The sequence below is a fragment of the Pithys albifrons genome, chromosome 7 (genome assembly GCF_047495875.1).
Source record: "Pithys albifrons albifrons isolate INPA30051 chromosome 7, PitAlb_v1, whole genome shotgun sequence".
Taxonomy (NCBI): domain Eukaryota; kingdom Metazoa; phylum Chordata; class Aves; order Passeriformes; family Thamnophilidae; genus Pithys; species Pithys albifrons.
The window spans coordinates 58,643,162-58,665,425 of NC_092464.1; the positions used below are offsets into that span (position 1 = coordinate 58,643,162).

Sequence of the window (22,264 nt, forward strand, 5' to 3'; positions counted from 1 at the left end):
GAGAAGAGCAGGACAGGCTGTGTGTGCAGAGGAGCCATGGAAAGAGTCTGTCCTGTCCCTGGGGCTGTAGGTGATGCCTGAGGAGCCCCAGCACTGATTCTCTCCTGCAGTCCTGGGGAGTGGGGCTGGCCCTGGGGCTGCAGGAGATGCCTGAGATGATGGTCTCCTGAACATTCCAGACACAGAGTCACTGTCCCTGATCTCCATTGCCTCCATTTCTTGCTGCAGGGCCAGACATGATTGTGCTGCTCTGTGGGGCTGGGGATGGGGAAGTGGATTGTTGGGACCAGGGAGGGGCTGGACTGGGCCATGCCAGGGAGAGGGAAACCCCAGTGTTGAGCTGAAGTGTGTGAATGTGCAGGGTGGGGGCTCTGCAGGGCTGAGGTGCCTCCAGCCCCGGGCAGTGGCAGCAGGAGCCCAGGGAGACACTGCACCTGCTGCCAGGAACTGTCTGTGTGTGTGCAAGGGAAGGACTCGTGTCTCTGAACAGTCCTGGGAGTGTGAGCAGGGCATGAGCCCAGCTCAGGTGTGGGAACCTGCCAGAGCCCTGACATTTCTGGGTGTGACTGCAGGAACAACCTCCCTGTCCCAGGGACATTCATCTCACCAGCCTTGAGCATGCCCATTGCAAATGTCCATGTCTCCTCCATCCCTCTCCTCTGCCTTTATGTCCCTTTCTTCCCACACCAGGAAACAGCCTGGGGGAATCTCCCCTGTGCAGTCAGAGAGGCTCCGTGAGCAGGAGTGACAGTGTTCTCCAGAAGGTGCATTTGTCCCCTTTGACATGGCCCAGAGCTCAGGACTGTGAAAACATTCCCAGGCACACACAGCTTGGAGAGATCTTGGAAGGCAAATTGGGAGAGGAAGAACAGAAGAGGCAAAATTAGGGATATGAAACCATCCCAGAGAAGTTCAGTAGCTCCTCTCAGCAATGTTTCTGCATTCAAAACACTGGTAGGAAATGTACTCTGATAAATAGCTGCACAAATATTTTCACATAAACAGTGAGTGAATCAGATTAATAGAACAAGTGTGTGGTGTTGTCAGTAAAAAGAAAATTATGAAAAAATCTTGAAATTAAAAATTAACAGCACATCATAATGATAGGCAAGGAAGTCTTCAACAATTACCAGGATTTCTTGTCTGCAGAGGTTTTAACTACCTCCTAAAACCCACACTCCTGGCTTCAGGCCATGACTTCCCAGAGCAGTCAGAGTTGGCCACTGCCCCAGAGATGCCCCAGGGCAGCTCAAGGACCCAAGTGTGAAAAGCCCCCCAGAGTGTCTGTGAGCCCTTCTGGAACAGGAGCTGCTGGGCAGGAAGGACCAGTTGGGGAGGGACAGGGAATCCCCCCCTGTAGCACTGCTGGCCAGGCTGAGGAGGGTCCTCTCCAGCACAGCAGAACATCCTGTCCCCTTGGGGGCTGGGCTGTCAGGTGTGTTCCCAGAACTGACTGGCCAAGCTGGACAGGCAGATGCTCAGGGGTCATGAAGGGTGTCACAAAGCTGAGCCCATCCAGCTGAAGGATTTGGGGAGGTCAGATGAAAGTGGGACAAAAGGGATGGGATATTTGGGGGAGGAAAGAGGGGCTTGGCCAACAGAGAGGAAAGATTTTGGTGAGGTAAAACCAAGTTAAGGTAATGCTGAGGGTGTTGAAACACTGACTGTGCAAACACTCCTGATGGACCTTTACCTATAATTTGTGTACCATTGCAACTTCTGTGAGGATAACTTGATACTCCTAATTTCACACCCAGCAATCTTCTCTCAGGAACCAAAGGAACCCTGGGACACTGCGGAAAGCCTTGGAACCAAGGGGCCATTCTGACACTTGGGAACCTCATGGAATCATAGTTCCATTGTGACTCTACAAAACCTCAAGGAAACAGAAGCCCACTGTGACCCTGTGGAGCCTCATGGAATCCAGGGATCATTGTGACACTCCAGGGCCTCATGGACTGCAAGGAACCCTGGGACACTGCAGAAATTTTCCCCATTCTCATTTTGCTCTTCTTAAAGATGGGCTTGGCATCTGCCTTTTCCAAGGACCCCAGAACCTCTCAGATTGCTCTGGTCCTTTTGAGAGCACAGCCCAGAATCCCAGGCAAGGGTGATGCAGCAGTTCAGGAGCACTTGCAATGAACTGTCCAAGACCACTGAGATGAATCTCACTGGGCCAGTGGAGTTTGTTCCTGGAGTCACTCACAGAAATGTCGAGGTCCAGCAAGGCATCCACCTCCGAACTGGGATTGTGGGATTCTCATGCACCCAGGGGTGATCAGAGAGTCTTTCCCTTTTACACCCATGGGGAGATCATTGCAGGAGTCACAGTCTCTCCCTGGGCTCTCACTGCCACTGCCGGGGACTGGAGGCACCTCAGCCCTGTGGGGTGTCACCTGCTCTGCCCCTCTCTGAGATGCCCCACGGCCTGAGGGATGGACACAGGGGGAGCTCTGTGCTCAGAAGCACATCCCAGTGCTGCATCCTGGGGTTTTTCCAGGGGATGTGGGGCCCAGAGTGAAGTGACCTCGAGACACTGTGTGTCCCACAGCCCTTCCCAGCACCTCCAGGATTAGCTGATGATCTTTGTGTTCTCTTGGGTTCATCTCCCCCACATACACACTGTGAATGCTGAAGTCTCCTCTGTACAATTGCAGCATGGCCTTGTGAGCTGCTCATTTGGTGTCCTCATGGAGGGACAAACAACCTGTCAGTGGTGGGTGAGAGGCCAGTGCTGGGAATGGTGTTTGCAGGGAGTGATCTGTGACAATTGCCCTGGGGCCCCTTGCCCAGGGTGTCCAGGAAACAAAGACAAAGCCCAGACCCTGCTCTGCTGCTCCTTCAGGTGTGTCCCTGGAGGCCTGGCTGTGGAAGGGACACTGCTGTGCCCTCTCCTGCTCTCACACACTTTGGCTCTTCACTGTGCTTTTCTGCAACAGGGCAGTTTCCTGGGGCTTGACAGCCTAGGAGAAGACACCAGTTCCTTACAGCCCCAGGGCTTGTCACCTCCTCACCCACTCCACAGAGCTGTGGAGGTGTCCTACTGCTCTCCTGCACTCCCCATTCCACACCCCACATCACTCTGCTCCAGGAGCATCCTGTGAGGAACCAGAGATGGGTGGCAGGGCTTGGCTGTCCTGCTTGGCAAAGTCCATCAGGCACTTTCACAGCCACATTCCACAGTCCCTTTTCCACCTGTAACCAATGACTCTGAGCTGCTGTTTCCCCAGCCCTCAGGAATGGTCTCCTTGTCTGCTCTTCCCCTCTGGGGTCTCTTTTCAGTGATGGCCTGAGCAGAGCTTGGTGACATCCTCAGGAACCTGGAGGTTTGCTGATGAATTTTACTCTTTTAGAGACTTGTTCTGTCTTCAGATCTTCAGTTCAGGAATTCAGTGCCAGAGGCCTCATTAACATTCAAAACATCCTAACAAGACAAGCCTTTGGGAATAATTTACTATTAAGTCTTCAAATTTTTGTGGTTAATTAGACAGATTTCAGAAGTGTATTCAAAGTGAGTGTATTACAATAACAAAAAAAAAGAAAGATTTCTTTTTGTCCCGTTTACTTTTTTTCCTGTTAATACACTGAGAGCAACAATCCCTAACTGATATTGCTCCTGAGCACCAGGAATGGTCTCTTTTTCTGCTCATTCCCTCCATTTATTCAGTGATCTTAATAAGATAACACCCTGGGAATAATTTACTTCCGATTTTCAAATCTTCTGTGGTTAAATTCGCAGATAAAAGAAGCATATTCAAATTGAATATCTTATACTATTAAAAAAAAAGAGAAAATAAGTCTTTTTTGTAGCCTGTTTATTTTTTACTGTTTAAACATTAATATCAGCATCCCCAAATGATAATCCTGAGTGTCTCTTAATGCAGTCTAAATAGACATGAAAATCAAGATATTTTATGTTTCACAATCAATGAAACATTATCCCTAATCCCTGACCGACCATTTCCCTCATCACACCCTGGCACTCAAAGCAGCCTTGTGGAATCTGAGCTTCCTCCACTAAAGGATGGACCTGCAGGTTTCAGCTCCTGGGCACCAACTCCCACATGCTGTACTTGGAGAAAGAGCTGCAGGAGACACACAGGGATGTTCATGTATTGTCAGCAAACAAAACCAAAGGAAGGCAGAGCTCAAAAATAGAAGAAATTCCTCTGCTGTATTTTAAGTTCACATTACTGACGTCCACATTCCACAGCAGGCAATTTTAGACCAATGGAAAACACGTTATGTGTCAAGCACAGATCTAAAGGTCCCTCCAAGTGCTCCCTACCCCAATTCTGTCCATTTTGCTCTTTGCACAAAGTGAGTCACACACTGAAGTCAGAAGTTCCCTTGATCCAGAGCAGGAGGAAAAGAGAGAAAGTGAATGAATTACTTTGTTTTGAAGAGCTAAATCTCCACTAATCCAAATATTTTGGGGTTTCAGGAACTTTACTGGACATGTTCTGCAGCATTTGTTCAGATGACACCATGGTGGGTGGGATTGCTGATCTGCTGGAGGGCAGGAAGGCTCTGCAGAGGGGTCTGGACAGGCTGGATCGAGCCAGGGATGGGGAGTTCCTGTCAGTGCTGGCATTTGGCAGGTGTAAGAGACACTTCTAGGTACTCACCTGAACTGCTCTGCAGCCAGAGACTTACCCTGGCAAAGGGCTGTGAAGATTCCTCTCCTGATGAGCTCTCACCTCTCTGCCCACCCCAGGACACCTTCAACCTCTTTCTCACTTCTCTTGTCTGCCCTTGGTGCCTGCAGGCCCTACCCTGCTCTGCCATATGGTCACCTCCACTGAAGAACTGTGGGAGTCCTTCTGAAAGATCCCGGATGCTGTGGGATGTGTCAACTTTAGGAGATCCCTACAGGAAGGGAAGATTAACTTTCCTATAGCCAGAGAATTCTTCATTCAAATACTGTGGAGGTTTCTCCTTTAATGAGAGCTCAGTCCCCTCCCAGCCCAGGCTGCCTCTCACCTCTGTCCCTTCTCTGCCGTGCCCTCGGTGTGTGCAGGCAGTGCCCTGAGCCCTGCTGGGCTGTGCACAGGAGCTGCTCCTGGGCAGAGCTGTCTCTCTGCAGCGCTGCCCGCTTGCCAGGAGCTCCCTGTGTGCCAGGAGCCCGGCCCAGCTCAGCAGCACAGCAACAGCCCAGGGCATTTAATGGCCCTCTGGGGGGTTTGGTGCTGAGTCCCTGAACCTCAGACCCTGAGGAAAGTTAAAGTGAGATTCAAACTGTAAAGCTTCTTGCAGTGCTAATGGGTCCCACTGAGGAACACGACTGTGAAAACATCCCCAGGGGTTTTTTTGAGCAGAAATTTGGAGGCAGTGATGACAGGTCTGAGACTCACAGATTTATCAAGGCCTGAAGAGACCTTCAAAGTCTTCTAGTCCAACTGTCATCCAAGCACCACTAGAATCATCCCTAAATCGTATTCCAAGATGTCATGTTCAAACACCACGTGAGCACTTCAAGATACCACCACCTCCCTGGGCTAATTATTTCATTGCATAAACACCCTCTCAGTGAAAAACATATTTTTAATATCTGATCTGATCCTTGACATACTCAAGTCAAGTCTGTTCCCTCTCTTTCCGTCCCTATAGGCTTGGCAGAAGAGAGGGAGACCCCTGCTCACTAAGACCTCCTTTTGGGTCTTTGAAGAGAGCAATGAGGTCCTCCCTGAGCCTCCTCTTCTCCAGACTCAAGAACACCAGTTCCTCATCCAATATGTTTTCCAGACTCTTTTCCAGCTCCATTCCCTTCTCTGGATATGCTCCAGCCCCTCAATGTCCTTTCTGTAGTGAGCGGCTCAGAACTGAGCACAGGACTTGAGGTGGGGCCTCAGCAGTGCCCAGCACAGAGGGACAATCCCTGTCCTGGTCCTGCTGGCCACATTATTCCTTACACTGGCCAGATGCCTTTGGCCTTCTTGCCCACCTGGGCACACTCTGACTCATATCCAGCCACTCTCCAGCAGCACTCCCAAGTCCCTTCCTGCTGAGCAGCTCTCAAGCAACACTGCCCACAGCCTGGAGTATTCCATGGGGTTGTTGGGACCCAAGGTCAGGTCCTGACACTTGGTCTTATTGATCCAGCTTGTCCAGATGTCTCTGCAGAGCCTTCCTGCCTCCAGCAGACCCACAATCACACCCACCTTGGTGTTGTCCACAAATTTACTGAGGGTGCAAACAGTTCCCTTAACCCAGCCATGAGCAGCCAGTTTCTGCAGGAGATGCTGTGGGAGGTGGTGCCAAAGGCTGTACTGAATTCCAGAGAGACACATCCACAGCCTTTCCCTCATCTCCTGAGTGGGTCATTTTGTCATACAGGGGGATAAGGTTTGTCAACCAGGACCTGCCTTTCCCAAACCCACACTGACTGTGTGATGGCACTCCGGATGATCTCCTCAATGGACTTCCCTGCAGACTAAGGAGAAAGCTGAGCTCTGCCTTGCTCCCTACGTCAGTTCTGCTCCTGCTGACCCAGCCCTGGCCCTGTTCAGCCTGGGGTGGCTGCGCCGCTGCTGCCCGTGAGCGACAGCTCCGCGGAGCCTGAGAGCTCTGCAGAGAGCGAGGAGCAGCCCTGCTGCACAAGGGAGAGCAGCACAGACTGAGCATCATTATCTGCACTGCAAGAGCTGCATTCCACACCTCTGCCTACAGGAACAGACACAACATCGCTTATCCCCCCACACACACACTAAGTTGACGGAAAAATAGTTGGTTTTGATGATAAACTCTCTTGTTTTGTTGTTCTAAAAAGTATTCTTAGTGTTTTTCTAACTGTTCTTATTTCCCTCTCTTTTTGTATTTTTTAGCAATTTCTTGATAATAAAAAATCAGTTTTTTGAATTAACGGAGAACTTAGTTTGAGTTTTAATTTTGATGGGGAAAATATTTTGAACCTAACTTCCTTCTGTGATATTTAAGCAGATTGTAACACCATCCCACCTCTCCCAGACTCCACACTCCCTTTTCTTTTACCCTGGCACCCACTGGACTCCCCTTTTCTGGGCACAGAGACCCCCTGCACCCCCAAACCACCTCTCCCCACCCCTAATCCTCCCTGTCCTTCAGCTTGGCACCTTCCTGATCCCAATTTCCAGAACTGGGACGCTCATGCACCCCCTTATCCTGCACACCCTTTTCTGGCCATCCCACCACTTCCTGCCCCCACACCCCCCTTTTCCTTGACTCTGGGACTCCCAGGACCCCCACTCCTGCATTTCCCAGACCCCAGGCACCCCTTTTCTGAACAATGGGGGACATCTTGAACACCCTTTCCTGGCCATTCTAGGTCTCTGTAACCCATGATCCCCTTTCCCCAACATCGGGGAACCCTGGACCACCCTTTTCTAAGCACAGGGTCTGCCTGGACCCCTCAACCCACTTATTCAAGCCCCTGCACCCCCCTGTCCTTGGCACTGGGATGCCCTGGAATATTTTTTTTGCAGTACTGTGTTCCCCCTGCACCCCCGAAATTCAACCCAAAACCCACAAACATTGAGACCCCCAAAAACCCTGCCAGGAGTTCCCCCTCACTGGTCTCCCCACTTTGGGGTTTAGGGTGTCCCCCCTCTCCGGGCTGCCAATGAAGGGCCTGACCCAGGCACACCAACCCCCCAAGGGGGTCCCGTCATCCCCCTCACCCACCAAGGGGCTTTGCCGGGAACCGACACTGAGACCCCCCAGAACACCTCCCGGGGACCCCCAATATCACCCAAGGGGCATTGGCGGCTCAGCTTTGGGGTCTCTCAAGCCCCAACCATCCCCCCGAACACAACCCAACCCCCCAGAGCCCCCCCAGGCTATTCGGGGCTCGGCTCGGTGGTCCCGCAGCACTTTGTCGGGGCCCTTTGCCGTCCCTGTGTGCAGCTCCGGCCCCGCCCCGCGGCAGCCCCAGCGCGGGCTCCAAGGAGCGGCACATCCTGGTGCCCTTGGGGGCTTTGGCCGGGCCCGTCCCGGCTCTCGTGTTCCATGGCACAGCCTGCACGGCCCTTGGGGGGGCACTGTGCAGTTTGGGGGTACCAGCCCCCCTTTCCCCTCTCCCCCTTTCCCCCCTGTTTTCCCGCTCACCCGAGAGTTCCTGGCGTGTAGTCGGAGCGCTGGAAACGAAGAGGAAAAGGAGGAGCGTGGGTGTCCCCTCCCCTTGTCCCGGGGGTGTTCCTGGGTTGGCAGCGCCCACTCCGTTGGAAGGCGGTCCCGGCGGGGCGGCCGGAGCAGGTTTGGGAGCGGCTCTGGGGGGCGGTGAGAGAGAGAGAACAGGTCTACCCGCCCGCCGCCGCTACCAGGTCTACCCGTGGACGCCCAGGCTCCGGAAACCAGCGGCTGAAGCGCAAAGTCCGGCGGAGACAGCAGGTCTACCGGCTGAGCTTAGAGAACAGATCTGCCCGCCGCAGTGAAACAGGTCTACCCTCTGGACTGAGGTAGTGATCAGGTCAACCCGCCAGACCAAAAAGGCTTCCCGCCGGACTGGAAAAGTGAACAAGTCAACCCGCCGGACTAGGAGAGAGACCAGGTCTACGTGCCCCACTGAGCGAACAGTATTAGCCGTGCTTAGAACAGGTCTACCCGTCGGGCTGAGGAGTACCCGCTGGACGGGAAGAGAGAACAGGTCTACCTAGAGACTTGAAAATACCCGCCGACTGAGAGCAAACAGGTCTACCCACAAAACTGAAAGAGAACAGGTCTACCCGCCGGGCTGAGAGAACAGACATCCCCGCTGGAATGTTCAAGCAAACAATGCCCTGTTTGGACATGTATCGGTCTGACTTCAACACCTAATTAACATCCTGATGGTGAGGCAACCACTGGACTCATATGACTGTCAGTCAATCCCTTTATACTATAGAAGTCCAGACTCCTTTCACAGAGGCAGGTTCTCCCCAGGTAACCCCTCCTGGGGTGTGTGTGTAGAGATTCCTCCCTTGGGTGGGGACCCCAGCTAATGTCACTCCTGGACACTGAGAGCAGAGATCTTCCCAGCAGCCTTGGGCTGTCTGAGCTACATCAATTGCTAATGAATAATTATTTCCTTTTTGGTAACTTTAGTAAAATTTCTTCAAGAATTGCTTGAGGACAGTGCACTGTCCTGTCTTATAGTTACTGAAGTTTTATTATTTCTATTGTGTAATAAATAATTTTGATTAATATCTTATATCTCATCATTTGTAAAAATAAGTAATTCTTTTGTTATCAACTTTGTCTAAGCTTTACACTCCCTCCTGCCCCACGGTGCCCCCTCCCAGCCCAGCAGCCCCAGCACCCCACAGCACATTGGGAGCTCAGGGAGCCACCCCTGAGTCCCCTTTTCCAAGCCCCCTCTGCCCAAAGACCCCCATGGGACTGTCCATCCTACCAGCCCACCCCTCCTTTTCCACCCTTCTGCCTATTCCCTCCCATTCCCATCCTCCCCTCAATGACCAAGCCCCCCCCAAGATCAGTTTGGGGGTCACAGCTCACACTTTCCCTCTTCTCCCATCCCTTACACATACCCCCAATGCCCAGTCACCTTCTGATCAGTTTTGGGGGTCCCACCCTCTCCTTTTCCCTGCTCTTCTCACCTCTCCAACTTCTTTACCACCATGGATGGCAATGCTGTGAGGAGTCAGCTGGGCCTCAGCATCTCCAGGGGGCCGTGACTGGGAAGGGGCTGCCAGGTCATATCTGTCACCTCCCTGACAGGCAGCAGCAGCCTTGGGCACCCAGAGGCAGCTGAGCCACCTGTGCACACACCCTGAGAGCTACCCCAGCTGAGAGTCCCTCTCAGGGGCCCTGAGGAGCTCTGGGCTCTGCCAACACAAACCTGCTGGAGTTTTAGAAGGCAAAGAGGCCAGTCCTGGGGGCACAATGACCCTCTGGCACACCACAACCATGTCCTACATGGGATGTGCTGCACAGGTCTTTTTGCTTATCTTCTTCATTGGAACAGAGTTTTCTCTCCTCACCATCATGTGCTACGACCGCTACGTTGCTATCTGCAAACCCCTGCACTACGGGACCCTCCTGGGCAGCAGAGCTTGTGCCCACATGGCAGCAGCTGCCTGGGCCAGTGGCTTTCTCAATGCTCTGCTGCTCACAGTCCATACATTTTCCCTGCCTCTGTGCCAGGGCAATGCCCTGGGCCAGTTCTTTTGTGAAATCCCCCACATGCTTAAGCTCTGCTGCTCACACTACTATTTCAGGGAAATTGGGCTTCTTGTGGTCAGTGCCTGTTTAGTCTTTCGTTGTTTCATGTTCATAATTTTCTCCTATGTGCAGATCTTCAGGGCTGTGCTGAGGATCCCCTCTGAGCAGGGACGGCACAAAGCCATTTCCACGTTCCTCCCTCACCTGGCCGTGGTCTCCCTCTTTATCAGCACATCATTTTTTGCCTACCTTAAGCCTCCCACGATCTCCTCCCCATCTCTGGATCTGGCATTGTCAGTTCTGTACTCGGTGATTCCTCCAGCACTGAACCCCCTCATCTACAGCCTGAGAAACAAGGAACTCAAGGACACTGTGAGGAAAATGACGCGATGCATTTTTACAGTAAATACCTACCTGTTTTCATGTGCAAATCACTCATAAAGAAACTCATTACCTGTCCAAACATCTGTCTCAGGTTTTGGGTGATGTTTATGGTGCTTATTTTTTCTTTTTTCTTCTTAAGTTGTGTGCAACTAAACTTTATTTTCGATCCTCAGTTTTTCTTTAGTTTTTAATCTTTTGTGTTTTACTTGGAGTTGGTATAAATGAGAGAATGATCATTTTAATATTTAAAGCCAATAAAAGATATGGGTGCAATTTGTTTGTTCCAGTTCCTTCTTTTGTGGCCACAGGAAGGCCAGTGGCAGTGCCTGTGTGCAGAGGGAGAGAGTAAGACTATCACAGCACAGCAGCATTGCCAGGGAGCACCAGCACTTTGTCTTTTTATATCTGCTCCTTTTCCACTTCCACACTCTTCTTCCAACCCTACTGTTGCTATAAGGCCTCAGTGCTCTTGCAACTTGGTCACATCCTGCTGCATGTCTGTCCTGGGCTCACAGGCAGGGACAGGCCGTGGGCACTGCTGGGACACAGCTGGGCTGCACAACAGCAGCTCCATCAGGGAAGGGCATCTCCTGAGGGCAGGGCAGGAAGGCTTTCAGCTTTCTCCAAAGTTGCCAATAGGAATGTGCTCAAGGAAGTGTCCTGGTAACGTAAATCCCAGTGCCCAGTTGCAGAATGTGAGTGTGCAGGGTGGGGGCACAAAGCAGTTTCCTTGCCCAGCCAGATTTCCTGGGATGGGTCTGAAGCACCAGCAGAGCAGGGTCTGGGCTGTGTCTTTGTTCCATGGACAGCCTGGGAAGGTGACCCAGAGCAATTCTCACAGACCAGCCCCTGAGAACACAATTCCTGGCACTGGCCTCTCACCCCACCTGCAAGAGGACATTTATCTCTCCACAGAGAGGCATCAAGTGATCAGGTCAGAAGTTCATGTTTGCTCCATACAGAGGGTACTTCAGCAGGTATATCATGTCTGTGTGGGGACATGAACCTGAGTGAGCACAAACAGCATCAGCTGTTCCTGGGGTGCCATAAATCTAATGGGACAGGCACTGTCCTGATGTCACTTCCATTTTAGACTCATGTGCCCTTGGAAACCCCTGGATGCAGCCCTGGGATGTGCTTCTGAGCACAGAGTTCCCCGTGTCATTCCCTTGGGCCATGGGGCATCTCAGAGAGGGGCAGAGCAGGTGACACCCCACAGGGCTGAGGTGCCTCCAGCTCCTGGCAGTGGCAGCAGGAGCCCAAGGAGTCACTGCACCTGCTGCCAGGAACTGTCTGTGTGTGTGCAAGGGAAGGACTCTCTGAACAGCCCTGGGTGTGCGAGCAGGTCATGAGCCCAGTTCAGGTGTGGGCACCTGTCAGAGCCCTGACATTCCTAGGTGTGATTCCAAGAACAACTCTGTCTATCCCAATAAGATTTCTCCCACTTCCCTCCTCAAATACACTGGAATTTTCCCTGTTTGTTCTGTCCCCCTGCCCTCCCTTCTGGCCCGTCCCTTTCCCTGCCCAGCAGCAAACCAGCCTGGCTGGGCAGCATTTCCCCTGTGCAGGCAGAAAGGGCTCTGCAGGCAGGAGCAGCTTTACCCTCCAGCAGGCAGCATTCCTGCCCTTTCCCAGAGCACAGAGCACAGCTGGGCAGTGGGATGCAGCCAGAGGCACACACACCTCCATGGGTCACCCCTCTGAGCTGCCTGCACAGCTTCAGTGAGCACCCAGCAGAGAAACAAATGCTCTCAGTCACAGGTGTCCAAGCAGGGCAGAGGGGACATGAAGATTAAGGGAGATAAAGAAGGTAAAGGGAAGAATAAATATTTCCATTGATAAAAGGGACTAGGAATTTCAGACATCAGCCCCAGAGGTTTTACTGTTTGAAATGAGGACTCTCCACAACCTTCAGAAAATCTTGTTGTCTCCCTCATGACCTGCCCCATGACTCTGTTGGGAACAGCCTCATCATGATGCTGCAAGAGGAAAACTTTCAAACCTGCCACACTTCCACTACCCCGAGTGTCCCCTGACTGTGGACAGCAGAGTCTCTTCTCCCAGCACTGTCACTGCCATTTCCTGTACTTTTGGCACATACAGAGTGTTTCCTGCTGGTGGCCACATCCCATGACCAGCACTGGGCTGTTTGCCAGCCCTGCTCTCTGCAAGACTCATGGACTGGAAGGGTTGTCTCCAGCAGAGCTGCACCCTGGCTCGAGGGAGTTCTGTCATCCACAGTCATAGTGTCCTTTTTGTCCCACACACTGTTTGTGGCCCTGACTTTCTGCATCACGTCTTCTGTGGCCTGGTCGAGGTGCTGGAACTCTCCTGCAGTGACACCATGACACTCTTGCTCTGCTTTCCCAGCCTGATTTTTAGCTCCAGTCTTCGTTTTCCATTTACAGGAGCATCCTGTGTGTGCTTCAGAGCTGCCATCCTGGGGCAGCTCCTGCCCAGCACAGGCAGCCACAAGGTCTCTCCACCTGCCCCTCTCATCTCACCACAGCCACTGTTTTCTGCAGCATCCCCATCCTTGCCCAGCACAGCCCTCCTGGGATAGTTTCACACAGTCCTTGCTCTACATCATCCTCATGCACCTGCTCACCCCCCTCACCTACAGCCTGGTGGCCAGAAACATTCAGGGCAGGGAAAATGCTCAGGACAGCCATGGAGTGCACAGAGAGACCATTGGAGTGGTGGGTCTGTAGGAAGGAATCCCTGCTGCCTCCCTTTCTGAATGGCTCCAAGGATCTGACAAGGCTTGTATTGTTTTCTGGGCACTAAACTGGAACTGTGGGATATGGAAAAGGCCTTTGGTGCCAGGGATATTGAGCAGGCTGGGCGGGGTCATTGTGAGACCTCTCTCAAACCCCTTGGAAAGGCCAGAGCCATCCCAGACATTTCTGGGGACTTCAGAAAGGCAGACATGGAACTAGTTTGCAAACAGGGAAGGAGGAAGGATTGGGAGAGTTCTAGACTGGTCAGGCTCAACAGGGAAGGGGATATGGCAAGTCCTCCTGCAGCCATTTCCAGGCATGGGAAGGACAAGGGAAGAGATTGCAGAATCCATTTGGGAGGAAAAAGAAAGGGACATTGTGTGCCCAACCTTTAGCAAGGCCTTTGACATGGTCTGCCATAGTCTCCTGATGGTCAGAGTGGTGACAGCTGGACTAAAGAAGTGGAACGTGTGATAGGTGGGAATTTGGCTGAAAGAGAAGTGTCAAATAAAAGTAATGGTACAGAGTCCTCTTGGCAGCAACTTCCCGGTGAGATCCCTCAGTGATCAGCCCTTGACCAGCAATACGGAACATTTTTATTATCTCTCTGTCCAATGGGACAAACTGGATTTTCAAATCCTTTGTGCATGATACCAATTTCAGGGAGCCCTTGAGCAACCAGCCTTGGTTTAAAGACCAATATTGGAATGGGAACTCCAATAAAATGAACTCACTCCCCTTTTATTCCCCACAAATACACAGAGACAAAATACGAGGAGGTATTAAATGAAAAAAATAAGTTTAGTGACCAGAAATACAGCAGCAAAAGCAACAATACCAAGGGAACAATTCAAACCAACAGAGAGAGAGAGAAATAGCTTTTATTTCTCCCCCACCCTTGTCCCAACTCCCTTTTTTGTACAGATAGAAATGCTGATCAACATGTGGCTCCCATTCCCCTTTGCCCCCCCTGGAGGAACAAAGAACAAAAAGTAAAACCACAGGAAAGAGGAGACAAAGCAAAATCTGGAAAATGCCTCATATGAGACAAGTTGTGCTGCTGAAGCAAACGCTGACTCCAGAGGGGCCCAAGGGGCGGCAGAGCCGTGACTCTGGTTCATGTGGCAGTGGGGGGGAGGCAGCAGGTCTGCTGATCCCATGGAGTTCTGGGGTCCCAGTGGCACCTTTGTTCCTGAGGTTCTGAAATGACTCAGGGTCCCTTTTCTTCCATGAGTTTCCCTGCATGTCACAGTGGCCCCTTCATCCCATGAGGTTCCAGTGTCCCTGTGGCATCTTGATTTCATGAGGCTGAACAGCATCCCTCAGTTCCTTTGGCTCCATCAGGCCCTGTGGTGCCACAACTGCCCCTTGATTTGAAAAGGCTCATCAGTGTCCCGGGGTTCCTTTATTTCCATGACACCCAGCAGTGTCAAAATGACTCCTTGATTCCATAAGGTTCTGAAACATTTCAGTTATTTTGTCCATGAGGCCCAGCATGTTACAATGGCCCTTTGACTCCATGAGGTTGCACAGTGTCATCACAAAGCTGAGCCCATCCAGATGGGAGTTCTGGGGAGACTGCGAGGAACTGGGATAATTGGGGAAGGAAAAAGAGCTTGGACAACAGAGAGGAAACGTTTTGATGATGTCAAAACAGGTTCAGGTTGTGCTGAGGGTTCTGAAACGCTGACTTTGAAAACACTTCTGACAGACCTTTACCCAATTTCTGGTCTCAAGCCTCAATCTAAAAGTGTCGCTACTCCCATTCAAAGGAATCCACTGCTCTAATCCCAGTCTCAATCTGACCTCGAAGGAAAAGGCCAAACCCAGCACTCCAGACTCTTATTTGTACTCTAATGCCCATCCCAAACCTACACCTGCAGTATTACTATGAAACCCCCAAGCTTTAATCCTAACCCAGACCAAAAATCTTTCCCCCTAATCATGAACCACACTCTGTCAGCAGAACCCCAAACATCCCTAAACTTCTGCCTAATCCCTACCCTGAGCTCTAAACCCCAACCCTTGACCATTAACTACTCCCAAACAGCCCTTGGGAGCAGGACAAGGACCTTGAGGGCCCAGAGCAGGCACAAGGTGTTGGGAGAGGAATGTGAGGTGACCTGGACCTGATCAGCTCATGGCACACAAGGAGCAGATGGGTGGCAATGCTGTGAGGAGTCAGCTGTGCCTCAGCATCTCCAGGGAGCCATGGCTGGGAAGGGGCTGCCAGGTCACATCTGTCACCTCCCTGACAGGCAGCAGCAGCCTTGGGCACCCAGAGGCAGCTGAGCCACCTGTGCACACACCCTGAGAGCTGCCCCAGCTGAGAGTCCCTCTCAGGGGCCCTGAGGAGCTCTGGGCTCTGGCAACACAAACCTGCTGGAGTTTCAGAAGGCAGAGGCCAGTCCTGCCCTGGGGGCACAATGACCCAGAGATGAGGGCAGGGACCTGAACAGCTCTGGAGTGACCCCAAGGAGAAGGGCCTGGGCTGTGTGAAGGATGTCCTGTGGCACAGGGGCTCAGGATCAAAGTTATTAAGGACAACAGAACATGGGGCTGCCTTGAGGGAGTGTGGCCACCCAGACAAGGGAGGTGTCACCCCCTTTGAATGAGCCCTGGGGTAACACATCTGGACTGATGTGTCTGGTTTGAGGTTCTCCATTGTGGAGGAATGAGGAAGAACTGGAGACAGTCCAAGGAAGATCTGGTTGGGCATTGAACAGTCACCCTGGGGCACTGGTCACAGCACTAAGCCTGACAGAGCTCAAGGAGTGTTTGGATGATCCTCACATGGTTTCACTCCTATGGATGGTCCTGTGCAGGGCTAAGGGTTGGACTCAATTATCCTTACAGGCCTCTTCCAGCTCAGCATATTCTGTGATTCTGCCAGGATGACAGAGCTTTTCTTGGTACTGGAAAGAGAAGGAAAGTCACAAAGTGCAGCTAGGAAGTTTCTGAGTGGAAGGGAGGAAAAAGAAATGTCACTCAGAGAGGGACCTTGTGGGCCAAGAGGTCACCAACAGGGTGTCACTATCATCCCATGGCTTTGTGTTGCAGGGAACAGCCAGAGATGGTGCAGAGACATCAGTGAGGGCACAGAAATGCTGCTGGGAGGGCTGGTGGCAAAGCAGGATGGGTGTGTGCAGCCTGCAAGGCCAGAGGAGCAGCAGGGACAGGGCAGGACAGGCTGCAGGACAGATGGCCAAGGGCTCTGGCAGGGCTGGAAGGCACAAAGGCACCCAGGCTTTGTCCCCTGGGCTCTGGCAGCTGCCTCTGACACTGAGGCCACCAGAAGGAACTTTCCTTTGAGGTTCTGGACTTTGTTTCTTCCTCAGCCCTCCCTGAGGATGCTGGGAGGGGTTACACAGATTTGAACATTTGTTGTTCCTCCCCCTCCCATCCCACTGCCCCACAAACAGCCCTGAGCCACCTGTGAGGGACAGGACCTGCTGTCCCAGGGCCTGGGCCTTTGTGCTTCCTCCAACCAGCCCAGGGTTTTCTCAGCATTGCAGGTGCCTGCACAGAGCCTTTGTCTCCTTGCAATCAGGGCCTCCAAGGATCTGCTCTAAGGAGTCCCTGGGGAGGCTTTGTCAGTGCCTGCCCTCAGTGGGGCCCATTGATGCTTCAGGGGACTTGGAGTTTGGCTTCTGACTTCTTGAGCAGTATTTCAAATTTTGTCTCACTACTTGAGGATCATGGACTCATCTCCAAATACACAGTGGGGCTCATTAAAACACAGAAAACCAATTTATTTCTCTTCCTTTAATTTTCTTCAAGTCTTCAAGACTTGTACTAATTGGTGTTGTTTTGTAGTTTTGCTAAGGAGGGAATTTCAAAGTGGACTGCCAATTTTATTTTTTTCTTAGTGAAAGAGAATGATTTACAGAGACTTGAGCTGCAAGAGGGTAAGGGTAGAAAGGATTTGCATACAAAAGAGTTAAAACATATTAGTAGCACTGTATCATTGACAAATTTATCAGTTATCAAGTGAATTGACACCATTTGCTATAATTTTAACAGTGACTCAATTATAGATTCACAACAACAACATTCACACCACACTCAATTCACACACACACAGGCAGACATGTGTGGACACATCAATATCTGTGTGTGTAAAGGTGCCCATCCACAATTCTCCTGCTTGCCAGTGAAACACTCCCATCCCATCCCTTTGTGTTTCCCAAGAGACAAGGGGGGCACCTGGAGGGGTGTGTTTGTTGAGGGGGGATCAGAATTGTCCTGGGCATCAGCGACGCTCTTTGGAGTGTTGCAAACTTGAGGGTTCCCGAGCTCCGAGAGGCTCCCAGAGGTGCCCACTGAGAGGGAGGTGCTGGGGAGCTCCAGGGGCCTCCCTCAGGACCTCTGTTTGTGGGGTCACAGGGTGACTGGCTTTAGTTCTCTGCTGAATTTCCATCCTCATGTCAGTATTTACTGGAGTTTCCAAAATGTTTGGGAATTGTTCCACTTGTGCTACATACGATTCATGTAGGGAATGTTCCAAGGCTTTCAGAGAGTGGGTGATTGTCCTGTGATCCCCACCTGTTATGGGCAGGATTGTCCCCACCTTTATCATACAGGAGCACCTGGCACAGTCAAGGGACACTTCACCACACACCTGGAACAGTCAAGGGATAATCCTGGAAGGAATGGGGGAAAATTTCCTGACCCAGGTAATAGAAGGCCTTTCCAGGGGGGATGTGTTACTGGATCTTTGATCACCAAGGCAAGTGGTGACCAGTGGTGTCCTGGGCTGATTCCAAAGCAGCCTGGGGAGCAGGGGAGGGGGATTCGGCCCCTCTGCCCTCTCAGGTGAGACCCCACCTCCAGTGCTGCCTCCAGCTCTGTGGTCCCAGCACAGCAAGGACATGGAACTGATTCAGTGTGTTCAGAGGAGGCACCAAGCTGATCAGAGGGATGGAGCAGCTCTGCTGTGAGGAAAGGCTGGGAGAGCTGGGATTGTTCGGCTGGGAGAAGAGAACCTTTAGGGGTGACCTGATTGTGACCTTCCAATACCTTAAAAAGCCTGCAAGGAAGAGGAAGAGAGACTATTTACCAGGGCCTGGAGTGACAGGAAAAGGGGGAATGGCTTCACATTGAGAGAAGGAAGGGTAAGAGGAGGTATTAGGAAGAAATTTTTCCCTGTAAGGGTGCTGAGGCACTGGCACCGGTTTCCCAGAGAAGCTGTGACTGCCCCATCCCTGCAGGGTTCAAGGCCAGGCTGGGCAGAGCTCTGGGCAACCCGGTCTAGTGGAAGTTATCCCTGTCCATGTCATTGGGACTGGAATTAGATGATCTTTTATGGTCCCTGAAACTCAGGACATTCTATGATGCTGAGTTACTTCAGGAAGCTGTGAAAGAGCCCAACATCTTGACCCAACTGAGGAAAATGTCACCTTCCAAAAAGTGGAATTAAAAGCAGGAATGCAAAAAGACCCATAAGATCCAGCCCCATAGAAAGGGAAAATGATATTTCTTATGCTGTGGGTGCAGAAACAGTAAGTGTAGATTGTGCCTCAGAGCACTCAAGCAGATCTAATCAAGTGAAGAGCCAAGGCAAACACTGAGCAGAGTGAGGGGCAGTGAGTGGGGGCCTGACATGCAGAAGGAGCAGATTGCTGGGGCAGGAACTGCCTTTCCTGTGCCAGGACCAGGGCACATCCCACTGCAGGAAAAGCCCCTGGTCAGCCCCAGCACATTGAAGGCCACAGGCACAACTGCAGAGTGACTTGGTGGCACCTCTGCCAGGGAGAGCCTGAAACCCCAAATGCATCTTGGCAGCAGCAGGTCCTGCCAGTCCATGCCCAGGAGCCCTCCCTTGCCAGCCCAGCCTGGTGGGCAGCACTGCAGAGCTGCTGGTTAAGGGTGTTCTTTCTTACTGGGCTCTGCAAAGCCACTTCTGCTACAGGAGCCTCATGGGGAAGCAATTGGGCCCCAGCAACTTGGAGACAAGATATTAATAAAAACCTGCTCGTGCTGTTGCCAAACCCCTCTGAAATGATTGGGGTAATAAAACCCCCTAACACTGCATGTTTGGTGTTAGAAAGGAAGGCATCACTTTATTCCCAGTGCTGTGTGTGTGTCCAACAGAAATCCTTTCACACAGACACCAATGCATCACTTTTTCACCTATTTATAAATTTTTAGCAAACAAATCAATGTTCATTGGTTCTAAATGACATAATTTTATTGAACTAATTTTGAATTAATATTGAATTAATTTTTATCTTCTATTGGTTATGGACTTCTCCCTCTCTTTGCTAATTAGTCCATATTTTTAGTCTTTTTCTCCTGGTTGGGACTTTCCATCACATCTACTAAGTCCTTGTTAGCCATCTTCTTCATCTACTGGTTTCTGCAAGTCCTTGTGGTCCATAAATTCTGCATTCCAGATGTCCAACATCAACAGTACATCTTTCTATCCCAGGCTTTGTTCATCAAAGCATATCAAGGTTCACTTAACAAAACTTAGAGAATTAGTACTTTTCCCAAGCTGTGTTCTCACAGTGGTAGGTTAAATTCTGCTGATTGCTGGAGCCAGGGAGGAGGGAGCGATGTCAGTGCAGGAAAGTTCCAGAGTGACAATGAATCCATTGTATCAATAAGACTCTGCAGTGTCACACTGGGCCGTTCATTCCATGAAGTTCCACAGTGTCACAGCGGTGGTGTCAGAGATGGTGGAACTTTTCTTATTCTAGTTAGATATAAAATGAGAAAGAAATAATGTCACCAATGGCATCTGGGAAGGTCTATACTGGACATATGCAGAAAGGAGTTTCCCTCCAAGACAAGTGCTCTGATACAAAGCATCACCAAGAAGGAGTCTGGGCCAGCACAAGACTTTGTGTGCCAAGGCAGAGCCAGGGAGGAGGGAGAGATGTCAGTGCAGGAAGGGGCCAGCGAGCAGGGGCAGCCGGGGGATGCCGACAGCCTGCAGGGAAAGGGGCAGGGCATGGACACTGTAGGACAGCCTGGGCTGGAGAGGAGACAGGGATGTGCAGAAGCTGAAAGGCCCCAAGAGAGGCAACTTGTGCAGGCCTTTGGCCATGGCTGCTGTGTGTGCCCCTGATGGCATGAGGAGACAAGTGAGCCTTGCAGCCCTGGGGCCTCATTGCCTCCTTGTCCCTGCTCAGCAGCCTGGGAGGTGCCACCCCATCCTCCTGCCCTTGGCATTGGACATCCCACATGCCAGTGCCCCAGGAAGAGCCCGGACCAATGAGGGAGGGAATGGATCTCCCTTCTCAGGGGCTGGAGGTCAGGACTAGGATGTTTGAATTCTGAAATACAGCCAGTTTAACTCAGCATGAGAGACATCTTTGACTTGCTTGTCCATACCTGTCATAACTGCCTCCAGTTTTGTGCTCTAACTGGAATTTGGGGACAATTTCTCAGTCCTGTTCCTCAGTGGGACCCATTAGCACTACAAGAAACTTCAGTGTTTCAATGTCAATTCGAGTTCTTGAGAAGTTGTTTGAACTTACTCTGATGGACTGAGTTTAATGTAAACAACACAAACCCCACAGAGGGTCATTAAATGCCCTGGGCTGTTGCTGTGCTGCTGAGCTGGGCCGGGCTCCTGGCACACAGGGAGCTCCTGGCAAGCGGGCAGTGCTGCAGAGAGACAGCTCTGCCCAGGAGCAGCTCCTGTGCACAGCCCAGCAGGGCTCAGGGCACTGCCTGCACACACCGAGGGCACAGCAGAGAAGAGGCAGCCTGGGCTGGGACAGTGCTGAGATCTCATTACAGGAGAAACCTTCACAGTATTTGAAAGAAGAATTCTCTGGCTGTAGGAAAGTTAACCTTCCCTTCCTGCAAGGATCTCCTAAAGCTGGCACATCCCACAGCATCCAGGATCTTTCAGAAGGACTCCCACAGTTCTTCAGTAGAGAGGAGGTGGCCATATGGCAGAGCAGGGCAGGAGCTGCAGGCATTAAAGACAGACAAGGGAAGTGAGAAATAGTTTAAAGTTGTCCTGGAGTGGGAGGAACGGTGAGAGCTCATCAAGAGAGGAATCTTCACAGCACTTTCCCAGGGTAAGTCTCTGGCTGCAGAGCAGTGCAGGTGAGGTCCTGGAAGTGTCTCTTACACCTGCCAAATGCTACCACTGGCAGGACCTGTCAGGATGGCTCTCCTGGATTTCCTGGTGTGCAGCAGGAGAACATGGTCCAGAGCAGGACGTGCCTTCTGCACCATCAGAGACACAGGGCAAGAAGGTTCCCTTCTCCCAGGGATGGCTGTTGGGTGTGAGGGTGGGGGTGCAGCCAGGGGTGCCCAGGGCTGTCCTGCAGGGCAGGGTCCTGCAGCCCAGGGCTCTGTGTACTGGGGCAGGGGCTCTGCTGTCTGCCAGGGTCAGCTCAGCCCAGCCAAGTAGCTCCCCATGGCCCTACAGGGAGAAAGTGTGGGTGGAAGGAGTGACCCCCTCATGGCAGGGCAGGGATGAGCAGGGCAGGAATGAGCAGGGCAGGGCAGGTCCTTCAGCTGCAATGGCTCTGGGCTTCTCTCACCTTCAGCTCCACCTCCTGCCATGTCCAAGGGCACTTCTCAGGAACCACATCCACTCAGAACACCTTCCCCTTCCCAGCCACCTCAGCTTGTCTGGGATCTGCTCTTCAGCCCCTGCACATGCAGAGCTGCCCCTGGGCAGTGGGGTGGGCATGGGCTGTGTGAGCACTGGAGGGAGCTGAGCTGGGCACAGGGAGGTGGCTGCTGGCAGGAACAGCTCCTCAGAGCACAGACAGGCAGGGAGGGAGAGGGAGCTGCTGCCACAGATGCTGGGAAGGGGCATGTGGGCACCTCCCTGCTGGCCCTGTGGCACAGACACCTTCCCCTGACCAACTCCTCCCTGGGCTCCTTTCCCAGCCTAAGCAGAGCCTCTGCCCTCAGGCCCATGGGGGCTCAGGTGTGCATTGCCCTGCAGCAGCCAGAGCCCAGGGAAGGACACCTCAGGTCTAAATCCATGGAACTGCTCTGGGCAGCTACACTTGGGCAGCTGAACTGATCCCTCTGTGTCTCAGTCTGGGAGG

At 52.0% G+C, this 22,264-nt stretch overlaps 2 protein-coding genes across 2 annotated transcripts in view; one reads left to right on the forward strand and one right to left on the reverse strand.

Annotated features, from left to right (window-relative positions):
• Nucleotides 1–22,264, reverse strand: part of LOC139673811 (zinc finger protein 850-like) — a 685,564-nt gene that overhangs the window by 75,881 nt on the left and 587,419 nt on the right. The gene's annotated exons all lie outside the window — the stretch shown is intronic.
• Nucleotides 21,187–22,264, forward strand: part of LOC139674242 (olfactory receptor 14J1-like) — a 232,700-nt gene continuing 231,622 nt past the window's right edge. Inside the window, exon 1 of the mRNA XM_071560432.1 lies at nucleotides 21,187–21,274. The gene's annotated coding sequence lies outside the window, so the exon portion shown is untranslated. The remainder of the gene's footprint in view (nucleotides 21,275–22,264) is intronic.